We start from the raw sequence: 13183 nt of genomic DNA, 5'->3' as shown, positions 1-13183 counted from the left end.
TTAAGAGGGGACAAGTGTGTTGAATCTCAGGAATCAGAGGACCCCTCAGGGAAACAGAAAATGTTTTGGATGTGCAAGCCTGTTCACACTGCAGATATAAAACCATATATGCTCTCTGGATACGGGGACATGATCTTACCAACACACGCAGATAAAAATCTGTTTTATCAAAAGCTTTTTTAAAAAAGTAGTAGTTTAGGGCTTTGTTTGGAGATTAGTAATTTTCCCAGGATGGTGGCAATGACTTTTTTTCCACTCAAAGACATGCTTCTAGCAACATGAATGTACTAAACTCTCCAGTCAGAAGTTACAAATTTGATTTTCAAGATAATAACTAATACGTCTACTCTAGGGGAAAAAATCCCATCAAAGGAATTCACTCCAACTGAAATGTGCATTACAGAGTTTCATAAAATGTACCAGTTCAGAAATAAATCAAAATAGGAAGTTAAATGTGTCTCAACATTGGTTTCTTACCTTACTTTCCTAAAGAAATTTTGGAGACTAGTTTTATCCTTCAGATATATGGTTTAGGAGCTCTGAAAGCACTAATATTCTCTTGGAGACAGGACAAAAAGTCAGGAGATTGGTCATTTACCAACTTTCAGATTCTAACCAATATTTTTCATGATGATTCCTTATTTCCTAAATTTAAGAACCTTTTAAATACCAAATGTTGTGACTATCTCTGGTACATCTATGTGACATTACATTATGCATTTAATTAATTTAGATCTGCTCATAATACATTATACAGTAATTTAAATTCCTTAATACTTTTTAGTATTTTTAATTATGCTATTTAATTGATTAACTGGGCGCTCCACACCCAAGGGGGTTCATATGTTAGTACTATGTTCCATAAGAAATCTTAGAATCTGCTTATGTGGATATTCACAGTAGTATATTCACAGTAGCATCCCTGCATTCAAGAAAATCAGGATATAAATATAGTTTCAGCTCAAAAATTTGAAAAGGTTATAGGCTAATGCATCTAAGGAACTTTTTGTTGCTCCATAGAAGATATCTCAGAACCGTTGCACAAACCAGAATGGTTAGTATCTGTGCTATGATCTTTGCTTACAGCAGATTGCAAATGAAATGGACTAGGGTAGTCTCATCCTAGTCCCATGTATCCACTTTACAAAACCATCATTCTAGAGATGGGCCCAAACCAAAGTCCTTTCTGAATGGTTCTGGATACATACTTTGTACCTTAGGCCCAGCTGTACTATCATATTTGGCAGAATTAGCACTATTGGCAGCCTCTGTTTGAGAAAGGCCCAGGAGTCAAACAGCAAGGATGTTAAACAGGTCAAAATTAAAATGTGTTAGCCAAACTATGCAAGAGGTTATAAATGGAACAGAAAAGGATGCTGGAGTTCAGGAATGACATGTACTAGTAGAGCTTGATGCTGGTGGACCACACACATCTAGAATAGCAGAAATGAGGAGTTTGGAGATCAGGACATAGAGTGCATTCATAGAGCTGTGTACGAGTCACAAGACTGGAACAACAGGGTGTTACGGGCCATGATTGAGCTACCCTGGAAATTCTATATGATAGAAATTCATATTACAGCATAACACAAGTTAGTGCAATAAATGAGCACTATACCATACCCACCCTAAAAAATGTCAAAGAGGAAAAATCTTACAAATGTTTGTAGGTCTTATAGTCAGATGAAAATTACTAAGCAGCGATAACAAATAATACTTACAGAATCTTCTGCAGTACATAATTCATAAGCACATCAAAATAAATCAAAACTAAAAATCATGTTCAACCCAACGCTAACTGGAAATGTGTTAAAATGTAATTAGATTATATTTCCTTCTCATTTCTTCTTCCTGAGCGTCTCTTATGCACTGGCAGTCACTGATACATGCATTGAGGCAACTGTGCAGTTCAGTCAAAAAGCTAAGACTACACCAGAACATTTAGCCAATACCAAAATTTCCAGAGCAATAATAAATCAAACCTTTCTTCCCAGCCTCCTATTGGCAGAATGATACCAAACCCTAATCCCAAATATTAAATCAAATATTTTTTAGTATCCCAAATTATTAGATTACAATACCATCATGGTATAACATCGTGTAAACCCCCAAACAGAATGCTCGAAATGGGCTTCTAACAAGAGTCTGAATCTAAAGGAAATATAATCTAATGGTGGAGCTCCCATGAATAAGGTTCTAAATTCTCTGTGATAAGATTATGGCTTCTAACAAAAGAAAAGTCCTAAGCCTTCAGATCTTCACTGTAGATAGCAGTTGAAATATTCTGCTCTTTGTATTTGTAATATTTTAAATAACACTGTGCATTAATAGACTGCCTTTCAGCTGAGGCATTCAAAGCACTTTACGAATTAATCGCGCCTCACAAAACGGCTCTGAGTTGGGGAAGTGCGACACTTTGGGGTTCAACCCAGACCAGTAAGGAACTGTGTCACCACCTGCCCTGCACCTCTGGATGCCTTAAATGTCATGCTGCTGTGGCTCACAGCCCTGACACCAACTGCCAGCAAACAAGTATGCAGGTCACATCCTGTCTTCCACCACCTAGTTACTTTTTGCAGAGTGATCCCTGACAGCCCTCCAGTCCCAAATTTCCCCCAAATTGTGTGCCTCCGTAGTGTCCAGCCCTCCCCTGGAACACTCACAGAAGTTATTAAGTTCATTGCTCCTTTAAAGAGTCAATACACTGCAGCTCTTTAATTTAACTGGTGTTTGACAACCACTCAATCACAGCATTGAACTGATTTATAGTAAAAGTAAAACAAGTTTATTCAACAAAAAGTCATAGGCTTAAGTGATACCAAATAAAAGGAGTAAGGATAGAAATGGTTACAAACAAACAAAAGTAAAAATACTGTTCTAAAATTGAAACTTAATTTAAGCAAGTTACAATCTTTGCCTAAGCAGGTTTCTCACCTATATTGAGTTCCCAGCGACTTTAACCCCCTTGGTTGAAGGATCCACTTTTCTCAGATGTACAAGAGCCCTGCTCTCTTGTATCTGCCCAGTAATGGATAACTATGAGGTTCTCTCCCCTTTCTTTATATAGTCCATAAACCTTTAAAATGTATTCTTTGAAAAGTAAGCCCAAACAAAGCTCCTTTTCCCTGCTGGTATTGGTGCCATGCTGTCTGTTGTAGACGCTGTGCTGTCTTGTCCCCCCTGGTGATTTTTACAGTGCAAATGATCTCTTTCTGCAACCTCCAAAACAAATGAATAGGCCATTGAATTTAGCCTCATCTGGTTTGAGATGTGGGCCTTTTTCCTTTGTTTGGTGAAAACTCCACCTGATGTATCTGATTTAAACATATTTTAGTCACATATTTCCAGCATATATATCTATAAAGTTCTTCGTGGTTTTACCATCCACACATCACACAAGAATATTATTGATGGGTGAGTTATTAGTTTTCCAGTAATACATTATATACCACCTTTTTGGGTAAATATCATGACAACAGTGTGCCAACAGGTATTGGGGTGCTTTTAGGGTCCCAGGAAGTACCGCCTTTTTCAAAGTGAGGCTGAAATAAAGGATTGGGTGAGTGGAAAGGTAAATCTCCAAATAATCAGTGTAAGATGACTTGCAGATTTACTTTTTCCTTCTGGCTTTTTTCCATGAAGTCAGATGGGTGGAAGTGTGTGGAGCAAAAAGATGAGAGTGCCAAGGACTGAGCCCTGCGAGATTGCTCTGGAGAGCATATAAAGGGAGGAGAAGGACCCACTAACAGAGGCACCAAAGGAACTGCCAGAGATGTAGATGAAGAACCAGGGAAGGACACTAACATGAAAGCCAAGAGGACAACATTTCAAGAAGTTAAATAGCACTGACAGTATCAAGTGCAGCAGAAAATTCAAGGAGAATGGGGATGGAGAAGAAGCCATGAGATTTGCCCACAAAGAGGTTGCTGCACAACTTGGTGAGAGTAGTTTCAGTGGAGTAGAGTGGAAAGAAAAGAGTGGGTCAAGATTAACTCTAAATCTATCCTTTCATTTAGGTGTCACAGAAGAAGTGACAAAAGGAAGAGAGGACTGTGGCCTACTGCACAATTTGCAAAGGGCATCCCATGCATCAGGGGCAGTGTGGATTAAGGTCTGAAGATTACTGTGTGAGAAGGGAACAAGTGTGCAGTCAAGGTTGGCATCACTGGTAGAGCTGGGGGTGGTGAGGGACAAGGTGAAGTAAAAAACAAACAAACTCAAGAGTGGATAGTGACAGATTTTACTAGGAATTCAGTCTAGAGCCCTATGTCCAGCTCATTAATTTTTTCTTCAGAAACCTACAAAATGGTCTTGATGTTATTTTAAAACCAAAGTGTGTATCTCCTCACCTCAGTGCACAAAGATAGATTGTACGGGCATATCTCCCATTAGCATTAATGAAAGATGGATAGGATAGTTAATGCCTTGCTCACTGACTTCTGACTATATCTTTAAGCATATATGTAGGCAGTGAAATTGAAGCAGGTTTAGTCTAGTTGATTTCTTTTAGCCACACTATAAATCAAGCACTAATCCCTATTACTCTGTCTCTGAATTAGCATTCCCTCAGGGCTCTGAATTTCTTCTGTGTATTGAAGTCATTTTGCTCATTGCTTACTCTCCAATGAGTTAATGGCTGAAGCATTTTGTAACTGTCAGTGTTTTGACAGCATATGAACATTTAATTATATGCCATCTTTACCCTGTATAGTAAACTTCTTTCTAGCCTGTAGCACATCAGCCAAAGGCTCAGCAGGACAACACAAAGCAATGCACATCCCCAAGCTTTCTATTTGCTCTTTTACTGGGCAAAGAGGCACAGAAGCCCTTGTTCAAACTCAAAAAGACAATTCCGTTTATTTATTTATATTTTAAAAATAAATTTCAACTGGCAAAAGAGGACAGATTGACAACCCTGGAGACTGAAATCTATTATTTATCTACAGAATAGAAACATCATGAGCAGTGGTAGTGCAAGCTTCCCACATGTTGCCTCAATGTGTCGCTCCCCTAACCTAGAGGAATCATCTTTAGGGTTTGCTCATGGAATCCTTTCCCTCTCTTCTGAGACTGCCAACTAGAGTCCCTGTTAGTGCCATTTATTGTGATGTGGCTACCTTTTCACCAGACATGGGACTGAAACCACCAACTCATGTCACTTAGAACACCTAACAGATGTCAGATGAGCACAAATTTTGGCCACTCCTGATTATATCAGTGACCAAGACATGAAAGTTTCTGTACCTCATTTTTACTACCATGACACTAGTCTGATGTGCTAATAATACTTAGTACTTCGATAGAGCTTTACATTCTCAAAGCACTGTAAAAACACTAACCAATTAATTATTAAAACATATACAAAAGACATACATAAAGGAAACTGCTGTGTAAAAGAATTTTTTTTAAACAAAACAAATCAAAACTCCATACGCAATACTAAATTTCTTCAGAATGAAAGTCAATGATTAAGATACAGATAAGCTGATATACAAAGCTACAGAGGTTTGTGCTTCTTGACTCATGAAAAAATGTGTTCGAATTTCAGCCTACATACTGATGTAAAAGGTATTCTCAAAGATCCAATCAATACTCAAAGAGACACCTCTATGATCCTTACAGTTTTCTAATGATGTATCCTTGAAAGCAAAATTCTCCATGGCACATGAAGTAATTTTTGTTATTGTTGTTTCTGTACTGTGTTAAGAAAATTGTTAAGAATAAGTCAAGGTTCAATGAGGAGTAGAAGTAAACTGGTCCATTATGAAAAGCACACACCTTACAATGCAGGCAGAGGCACCATATGGTTTGTTATCCTAGGTGAGAATCAATAGCAAAAAACCTGTTCCTTACACAACAACCCTGCCCCCCCTCAAAAAACAACAACAACCAAACAACCAACAACCGTCTTACATTTTACATTTGATTGATTCCAAATTGCTTCAAACATTGGTTTCACAAGATTAAAATGCTAGTAATTTAAACAATAGTTTACTCTGCAAGCAAATTCCTTCTACAGATTTCCCATTAATGATGAAAAATCTTTCTCCTTCCAGATGTTACAAGTTAGCAATGTCTGAATCACTTTATCTACATTTGAGGGTTAATTAAACATTATTTTCTAAAATCATCATCATAATGTATTTTATTCAGGTTTAGCAAACAGACTCTTAAGCCTATAGCAGGCAGCATGTTGAATGGGTAGAGCAGGCACCTGGTAGTGTGGGCTCCTTGGTCATATTCCCAGCAGAGCCTCTGATTTTGGCCAGTTCTGTTAATCTTTTTGTTTCTCAATTTTCCCTTCCGTAAAATGGATATAACAATACTTACCTCCCTCATGGGTTTGCTGTGAGGCTTGTTTTGTTAGTGTTTGTACAACAATGGGATCCTAAGATAAATAGCATTATAGAGAGGCAAAATATTTTTATTATGAACCAGTGGTGATCATAGTTCTGAATAGCTTCTGAATTCATATTCTAATACTTTTACAGCTATTCCCAGCTTTTCATCTGATACTGCAAAACTATCCCAGATGTTAGTCTTTGACTACTGATCATACACATCTAGAGCTGGGTCTCAGGTGTTGCTGGAATTATGCCAGTGCTGAGCTCTGGTAGTTCAGGATGGTGCATTTACCACTCACAGGGGGAGATCACACTATATGAAAATCCAGTGCAGGGCTGGGGTGAAATCCGGGCCCCACTGAAGTCACAAAACTCCTGTTGACTTTAACGGGGCCCAGAATTCATCCCTGGCCAATAAACTCCTAATTCAATGAAGCTGCCCCTGGGGTAATGCTTTGGTGCAGCAGCATAGAAGTCCTGTATTCAGGGCTCTCACTTCCAAAGCTGATGGAATTTTAAGGACTCATGGAAAATAAACCAGCTCTGGAAGTCTTATCAGAGAGTTGAGCTGTCAGCCACAGCTATAGCCTTGTTGTCTACTCCACAGAGCATCTAAGCCTCAGAGAATGTCATTTTGTTCTTTCACCATCAGAGTATAAGTATTCCACAATGGCCATCCACAGGAAAGAGAAATGGTGGACCCCATAAAAGATTTTGGCGAGGAAACTTTAGCACTCGCTCAGGAGCACCCTTCAGTCAGTAATGAGGAATCATTCTGGTGGTAAGGGAAGAGAGAACCCATTCTCAGATACCCAGAGATAAGGAGAATAGATGCTTGCTCGTGTATCTTTTGGGAGGGAAAGTTTAGCTTATGCTTCTATCTGCAGTGGGAGAGCGGAAGAGAGAAAAAACACGCTTAGATCCCAAGCAGTGGGAGAAAATCCAAGTGTGGGTCTCTAGGAAAGTGAACTGGAGAACCCAAGTATAGTTCTCTGCAAAGAGAGAGAGAATCTATACCCTGGAGAAGAGATTAAAAGAGAGAACTTATGACTGGCTCACCACATGGGAGAAACAGACAGGGAGAGACAAAGCACTAGCACATATTCTGGGTAGGAGGAAGTGAATGTTACAAACCAAAAACACACCAGAAGTACTCACTATAGGTAATTAGTGCTTAAAGCCCCATAGTTATGCATAAATTGTCAGTGATTAGTGGGAATTAGCTACACAATCCATGCTCTAGCTGATGAGAGCCCTTCTAATTTTCTATGAAAGGACTGCACTGGAAATGTTCCCCTATGTAATTTTTGGGAGTTTGTCTTCCTACAAATTTTCACTGCATATCGATCCATGTATTTCTCATAATACGATTTCCACAGCTCATTTTAAAGATCTTAATAGATTTACAGCATGTCAGTCAGAAGAACACTGTATTCCCAGCAGGCAGTGGCCTATCACAGTACACTTCTGTTCAGAGACATTGTGGGTCCTACAAAGCTGGACTTGGTCCTTTAGAAGAACTTTCAGTGCAAGAAGAAATCTGTATGTCTGCCTATCCTCTCCCTTCCTTTTCTTTAGTTAGATATCAACATGTGGTTCTGGGTACCTAACTTCAGGCACCTAAGATTGAAAATTTTGGTCAGTATGACTTACCCAAAGTCACAGAGTAAGTTGGTAGCAATCAGGAATAGAACCCAGGGTTCCCTGTCTCCCAGTCCTCTCCCATTGGACCACATTCTTCCCTATGGGACAAAATAAGTTTTCCAGTCCCTTTATTCAGTACTTTAATTCTCAAATGGAAAGCATACAGTATTGATAAACATAGTGTATCAAAACTGACAGAAAAATTCTGTCACTTTTTGTTTTGTTCGCTCAAGCCAATGCAACCATATAAGCCATTTATCCTTTAATCTTCTTTTCATGATAGTGGAACACTCAGAAAGGTATTATCCTGAATTTCTTTTAGCAAGTGTTCAGCAGCAGCAGGCTCCTATTAAAGCAGGCTACCTTTTCTTCATGCTGTAACTGTAGTTACACCAAGGGCAAGATGAGAGCCTCTGTGTTTTACTCCTGAGAGACCTTCCATAGCAGGAGTAGTAACAATTACTTGTTCCATCTATCAGCAGTACAACTAGGAGGATAGGTTAGCATTTTAGATGGAATTTAATTTAGTTTCCTAGTGGCAGCTAAGGCCCATTCTTTGCTGGCAAAGTCTGAGACATGAAAGATTATAGTCCTATTAACAGTCTTTACTGTGTTTTTCTGTGTGGTACTATATGTTCAACTATCAAGTGCTGTAATGGAATATAGTACAATGTGCCATTAGACCATGGAAGAAAAAAGGGCTACCCCTCATAGTCATCCAAGGGAACAGTTCAGAGAGCTATATGGAGTTACTGCATATATCAGATTCATACTTTGAGCAACAAATTGCCCAGGCCTAGGAGTGTTTGTACCCATTATCCTTACATCAAGCTCGACCCAAGAGAAAAAGCACTCACCCAACAGGGGCCCCTCTGTGGTCACGTCAATGAACCAATTAAAATACATGAAGAAAAACTGGTGGCGGGATGGGGAAAAGGTCCAAGGATGCATGAACAAGAAGAGAGTTCAATACAGCAGATGTCCATGGTAGGACAAGAAGACACAGAGGAAAAAAACGATGAAGGATGTAAAAAGACAATTCACCCCAAGAGGTCTCTAAAAGTCATTACAGAGGGAAAATTCTGGGAGCATTTAAAAGACAAATGGTTGGACTTACTACATTAAAGAGATACAAACATAGAAGGACATGGACACACATTCATGAACACTGTGATGGTTCAGGTCTTTGGCCAAGCCCGGTACTGTGCTTTAAGCAGAATTAACAGCATAAACTGTATATCCCATACAATCTCACTTCTTGCCTCCAAGGCAGAGAAAGTAGCCTTTTTCTCAAACAGAGAGGGACAAACAGTTGAATCTCGAGTTCAGTGAGAATCCATTATCCCTAATTTTTTGTACAGCCTTGATTCTAGGTTAACATCCTGCACATTTTAGGATCATTGTACACTTTAATGTTCTGATTAGATCAGTCCACTTGTTATTTTACACCCTAAATAAAGAGAGGCTTCCTTTTTTCTATAGCTGACTGGACTGGAGCCCAATTCTCCTCCAGTATGAAATAACTAAATCCCATTGAGGAGTTACTCAGATCCTAGGATAGGAGAATAGGGGCCCATGGTTTTATTTTTTGCGAGGTGTCAATCACTGCTTCTGACCCTCACAACATAGATGTTCTTTTTCTCTCTGGGACTGAAAGAAACTAACACATTTGGAGAACTCAAGATTTGTTTTCCCTTTTCATTTTCTGAAAATGGCATTGCCCATTTGAGGATCTTTAGATAAAATTTCCAAGATTCATGTCTACAATCTCAGGTTAGTGGCAGAGAGAAGACATTCTTCTGACTGTTGCAGTCTAGTGGATAATCCAAATAATCCAATGTAAATTAAGGGACTTCCCCCCCCCCCCCCTTATCAACTCCCACAGCTTTTCCCCGACTGCTATCCAGCAACTCACTGGAGAGGGCAGTTTACAAACCTCTCAATTTTTTTGCTCCAGGAAAGCCATCATATGTTCTATGGTCAATTCAACCCTTGGATTAATGGATTAACATATTGCAGTAAGGCTTGGAGCTAATTTCCCTGGCTGAGTTTCCAAACTGATTTGCATTACTAGGAATTGATGATCACTCAGAAGAGACTTCTCTACAAAAAAAAAAAAAAAGAGTCTCCACCATAAACTATACCTACATGAAAACAGTTTGTGGTAGTTACCTGTATGCTCATTTGCTGATTTACTTTAAAGCATTGTATACATCAACAAGATAATCACAGCAGAGTTTTCATTAGCCTAAGGAAGGTCAATTTAACCCCATTCCTAAATGTAACAACCAGTGGTCAAGAAACTCCTGGTAACAAATTTTATGAGCTACCAGAAGTGTATATGCTACATTCTGACACGTTCACTTGATCTGCAGAGATAGCAGTTCAGAGGATTCATTCCCTGATACTTACTTTCTGCTCACAGAGACACTGCAACAGAGAAATAGGCATCCCATAAACCAACTTTTATTTCTTCTGGGTCTTAAAAAGCTATATGGCAATATCATGAAAGAGGCTATTGGAAGTACTGAATGCCAGATTATTTTCGAGTGAAATTCATCCCATGTCCAGTAGCCAAGCATGAGGCCTTTACACTTCTTGAACCCTATTTTTGAGGGTTTAATGTAGGATTCATGTGGTGTATGGGGCTTCTGTATAGAGGTGAAGAGATCTATCTGCTCATCTTCTCAAATGATCCACAGAGATGGTATAAAAACTGAATTTCAAAAGGGGCCAACTAAATGAATTTTTCAGAATTCAAGTTCAGTAAAAATTGGAATCCAAAATTAATCCTATAACTTCTGCTCACTCTCCTCAGCAGATAAACCATCATCAAGGTTACCAGGCAAACATTATGAGTGCTCTTCCAAATATTCAGAATATAATGGCTTGGAATCCATTATTCTAGAAACACCACACCCAACCTTCCACCTAACACCCTAAAATATCCTTCAAAAGAGAGGAAAAACACTAGGAAAAATGGGAGAACAGAGATGTAATAGACTAAACAATATCTTAGTTCCAACAATGATTTCATTATTTTAAAAGTTATTTTTGTCTACACTAAATTATAATACCTGAAATCCAAAAGATCTTACAGCTCTTTAGAGACCAATTGATTTACCATTTATATATAAGAATCATGTAGTGAAATGCTAAGATTTAAGAACAATTTAAGAAACTCAAGTGCAGTTCAAAGAAGCAGACAGAAGTTGTAATGGAAATAAAATCTGAACAGAAGTGAAAAGTAGACTATAGAAAGAAAAGAGTCCTTAGAAATCTGATCCAAATGTACTGCAGCATGACCTGACTTACACTATATCTGATGAGAGAATGCGAAGACTGCTATTGGTTCAGAGAGAAGAGTTAGAGGGGACAAAACTGAGGTGTACCCATTTATGAAAGGCTTCCTCCTCTGGCCCCACTGCCTAAATATTAGAACAAGGAGAATTTTAAAATTCAAGATCAGACTTTAAAACAAACAACAAGTATTTTTTTGTTCTTTATATAGTAAATCTATGGAACTCACTTGTTACAAGAGGAAGTTAAAAGACAAATAATAGTGCAGCTGGATAACTTTGACTATCAATAATATCTGTAGCTTTGCAAGTTAAGAGTATTAGTGTTCAAAATGCCTGATTCAGGCCATTACAACTGCTCCATGCTTCACCTCCCAGAGGTAACTGCACAACTGGCTATGTGCATTACAGAACTGTTCCAGCTTCCTCTGAAGCATCAAATAATCCTCACTCCCTGAAGACGGATGTTGGACTTGATGGACCAATAGCCTAATCTGGTGTGGCAAGTCCAGCAATATGTTCTTATTCAGAAATGCCCAGAATGCTTCACGTACAAGCAAAGGAAAATACTCTGGGAAATTATGAGATAAGACACCTGAAAAAGATATACAGTTCCAGGCCATTGGGTCCTCTGTTGATCAGAAAACAATTTTCCTCATGTTGGCTAAAGATTTCCCTGATCAAGGAAATCTTTCCAGTGGGAGGTCAAGGAAATGGAAAGCATTTGTCTGGCATGACCCCAGAGCACTCAGTGGACTTATGGAACATACATATGATGTAGTCAGGGTCCTGTGGCTATCAAACAAAATTTGTGCTGTGATGCTTTCCTTATTTTGGTGCATTATTTATTCCAATCCCTGCTTTGGGGTATTTTTCTGAGAACAGACCAGGTGCATAATGGTTATGTGGAAAGAGCTTCCAGACTGTATGCCAAAGCAACAGCTTGTTACATCTTTCATCTGACTGCTTTTATTGTTATTTGTGGTAATAGAGGAAAAGTCTATGAAATGGCAGTATTTATTGCTAGGGGGTCCCTGTAAGTCTTAGATTCCCTGGGTGTTATGGTGCTGTATGTATGTAGAAAGAGATAGGTCATTTACAAAACTCATTTGCTAACTATCCTGTGTAAATGGGCATGTGTGTATGTATGTGCATGCCACTTGGGAGAAATGGAAGGAGCAGGGGTGTTTCCCTCTAGACCAGATGTGGGCAAACTACGGCCCACGGGCCACATCCGGCCCGCAGGACTGTCCTGCCCAGCTCCTGAGCTCCCAGCCGGGGAGTCTAGTCCCCAGCCCCTCCCCCGCTGTCCCCCCTCCTCTGCAGTCATGCCGCACTCTGGCCCGCCGCTCCCACTGGGCAGCGTGGGGAGCGTAGCTGGCTCTGGCCGGGTGTCGCGGCTGCGAGCTCCTGCTGCTGGTAAGGGGGCGGGGAGCAGGGGGGTTGGGTAAGGGAGCAGGGGGTCCTGGGGGGCAGTCAGGGAGGAGGGGCTGGTTGGAGGGGGTGGAGGTTCTGGGGGAGCGGTCAGGGGATGGGGAAAACGGAGGGTTGGGAGTGGGAGTCCTGAGGGGCCTGTCAGGGGGCAGGGATGTGGATAGGGGTCGGGAGGGCAGGCAGGGGACAGGGAGGGTTGGATAAGGGGGTGGGATCCCAGGGAGCCATTGTGGGCGGGGGGTCCTGGGAGAGGGTGGTCAGGGGACGAGGAGCAGAGGGTGGTTGGATAGGGGGTGGGAGTCCCGGGGGGGCTGTCAGGGGGCAGGGGTGTGGTAGAGAGTGGGGCAGTCAGGGGACAGGGAGCAGGGGGGTTGGATAGGGGGTAGGGGTCCCGGGAGGGGGCAGTCAGGGGACAAGGAGCAGGGGGGGTTGGATGGGCTGGAGGTTCTGAGGGGGGCAGTC

General features: G+C 40.5%; 1 protein-coding gene across 2 annotated transcripts in view; it reads right to left on the bottom strand.

The window, feature by feature from the left end:
* CACNA1C (calcium voltage-gated channel subunit alpha1 C) overlaps positions 1–13183 on the bottom strand; it is a 607732-nt gene that overhangs the window by 469316 nt on the left and 125233 nt on the right. The window lies entirely within an intron of this gene.

The sequence above is a fragment of the Emys orbicularis genome, chromosome 1 (assembly GCF_028017835.1).
Source record: "Emys orbicularis isolate rEmyOrb1 chromosome 1, rEmyOrb1.hap1, whole genome shotgun sequence".
NCBI lineage: Eukaryota > Metazoa > Chordata > Testudines > Emydidae > Emys > Emys orbicularis.
The sequence above is the reverse complement of the archived record's forward strand: the minus strand, read 5'-3'. Positions and strand labels throughout refer to the sequence as shown.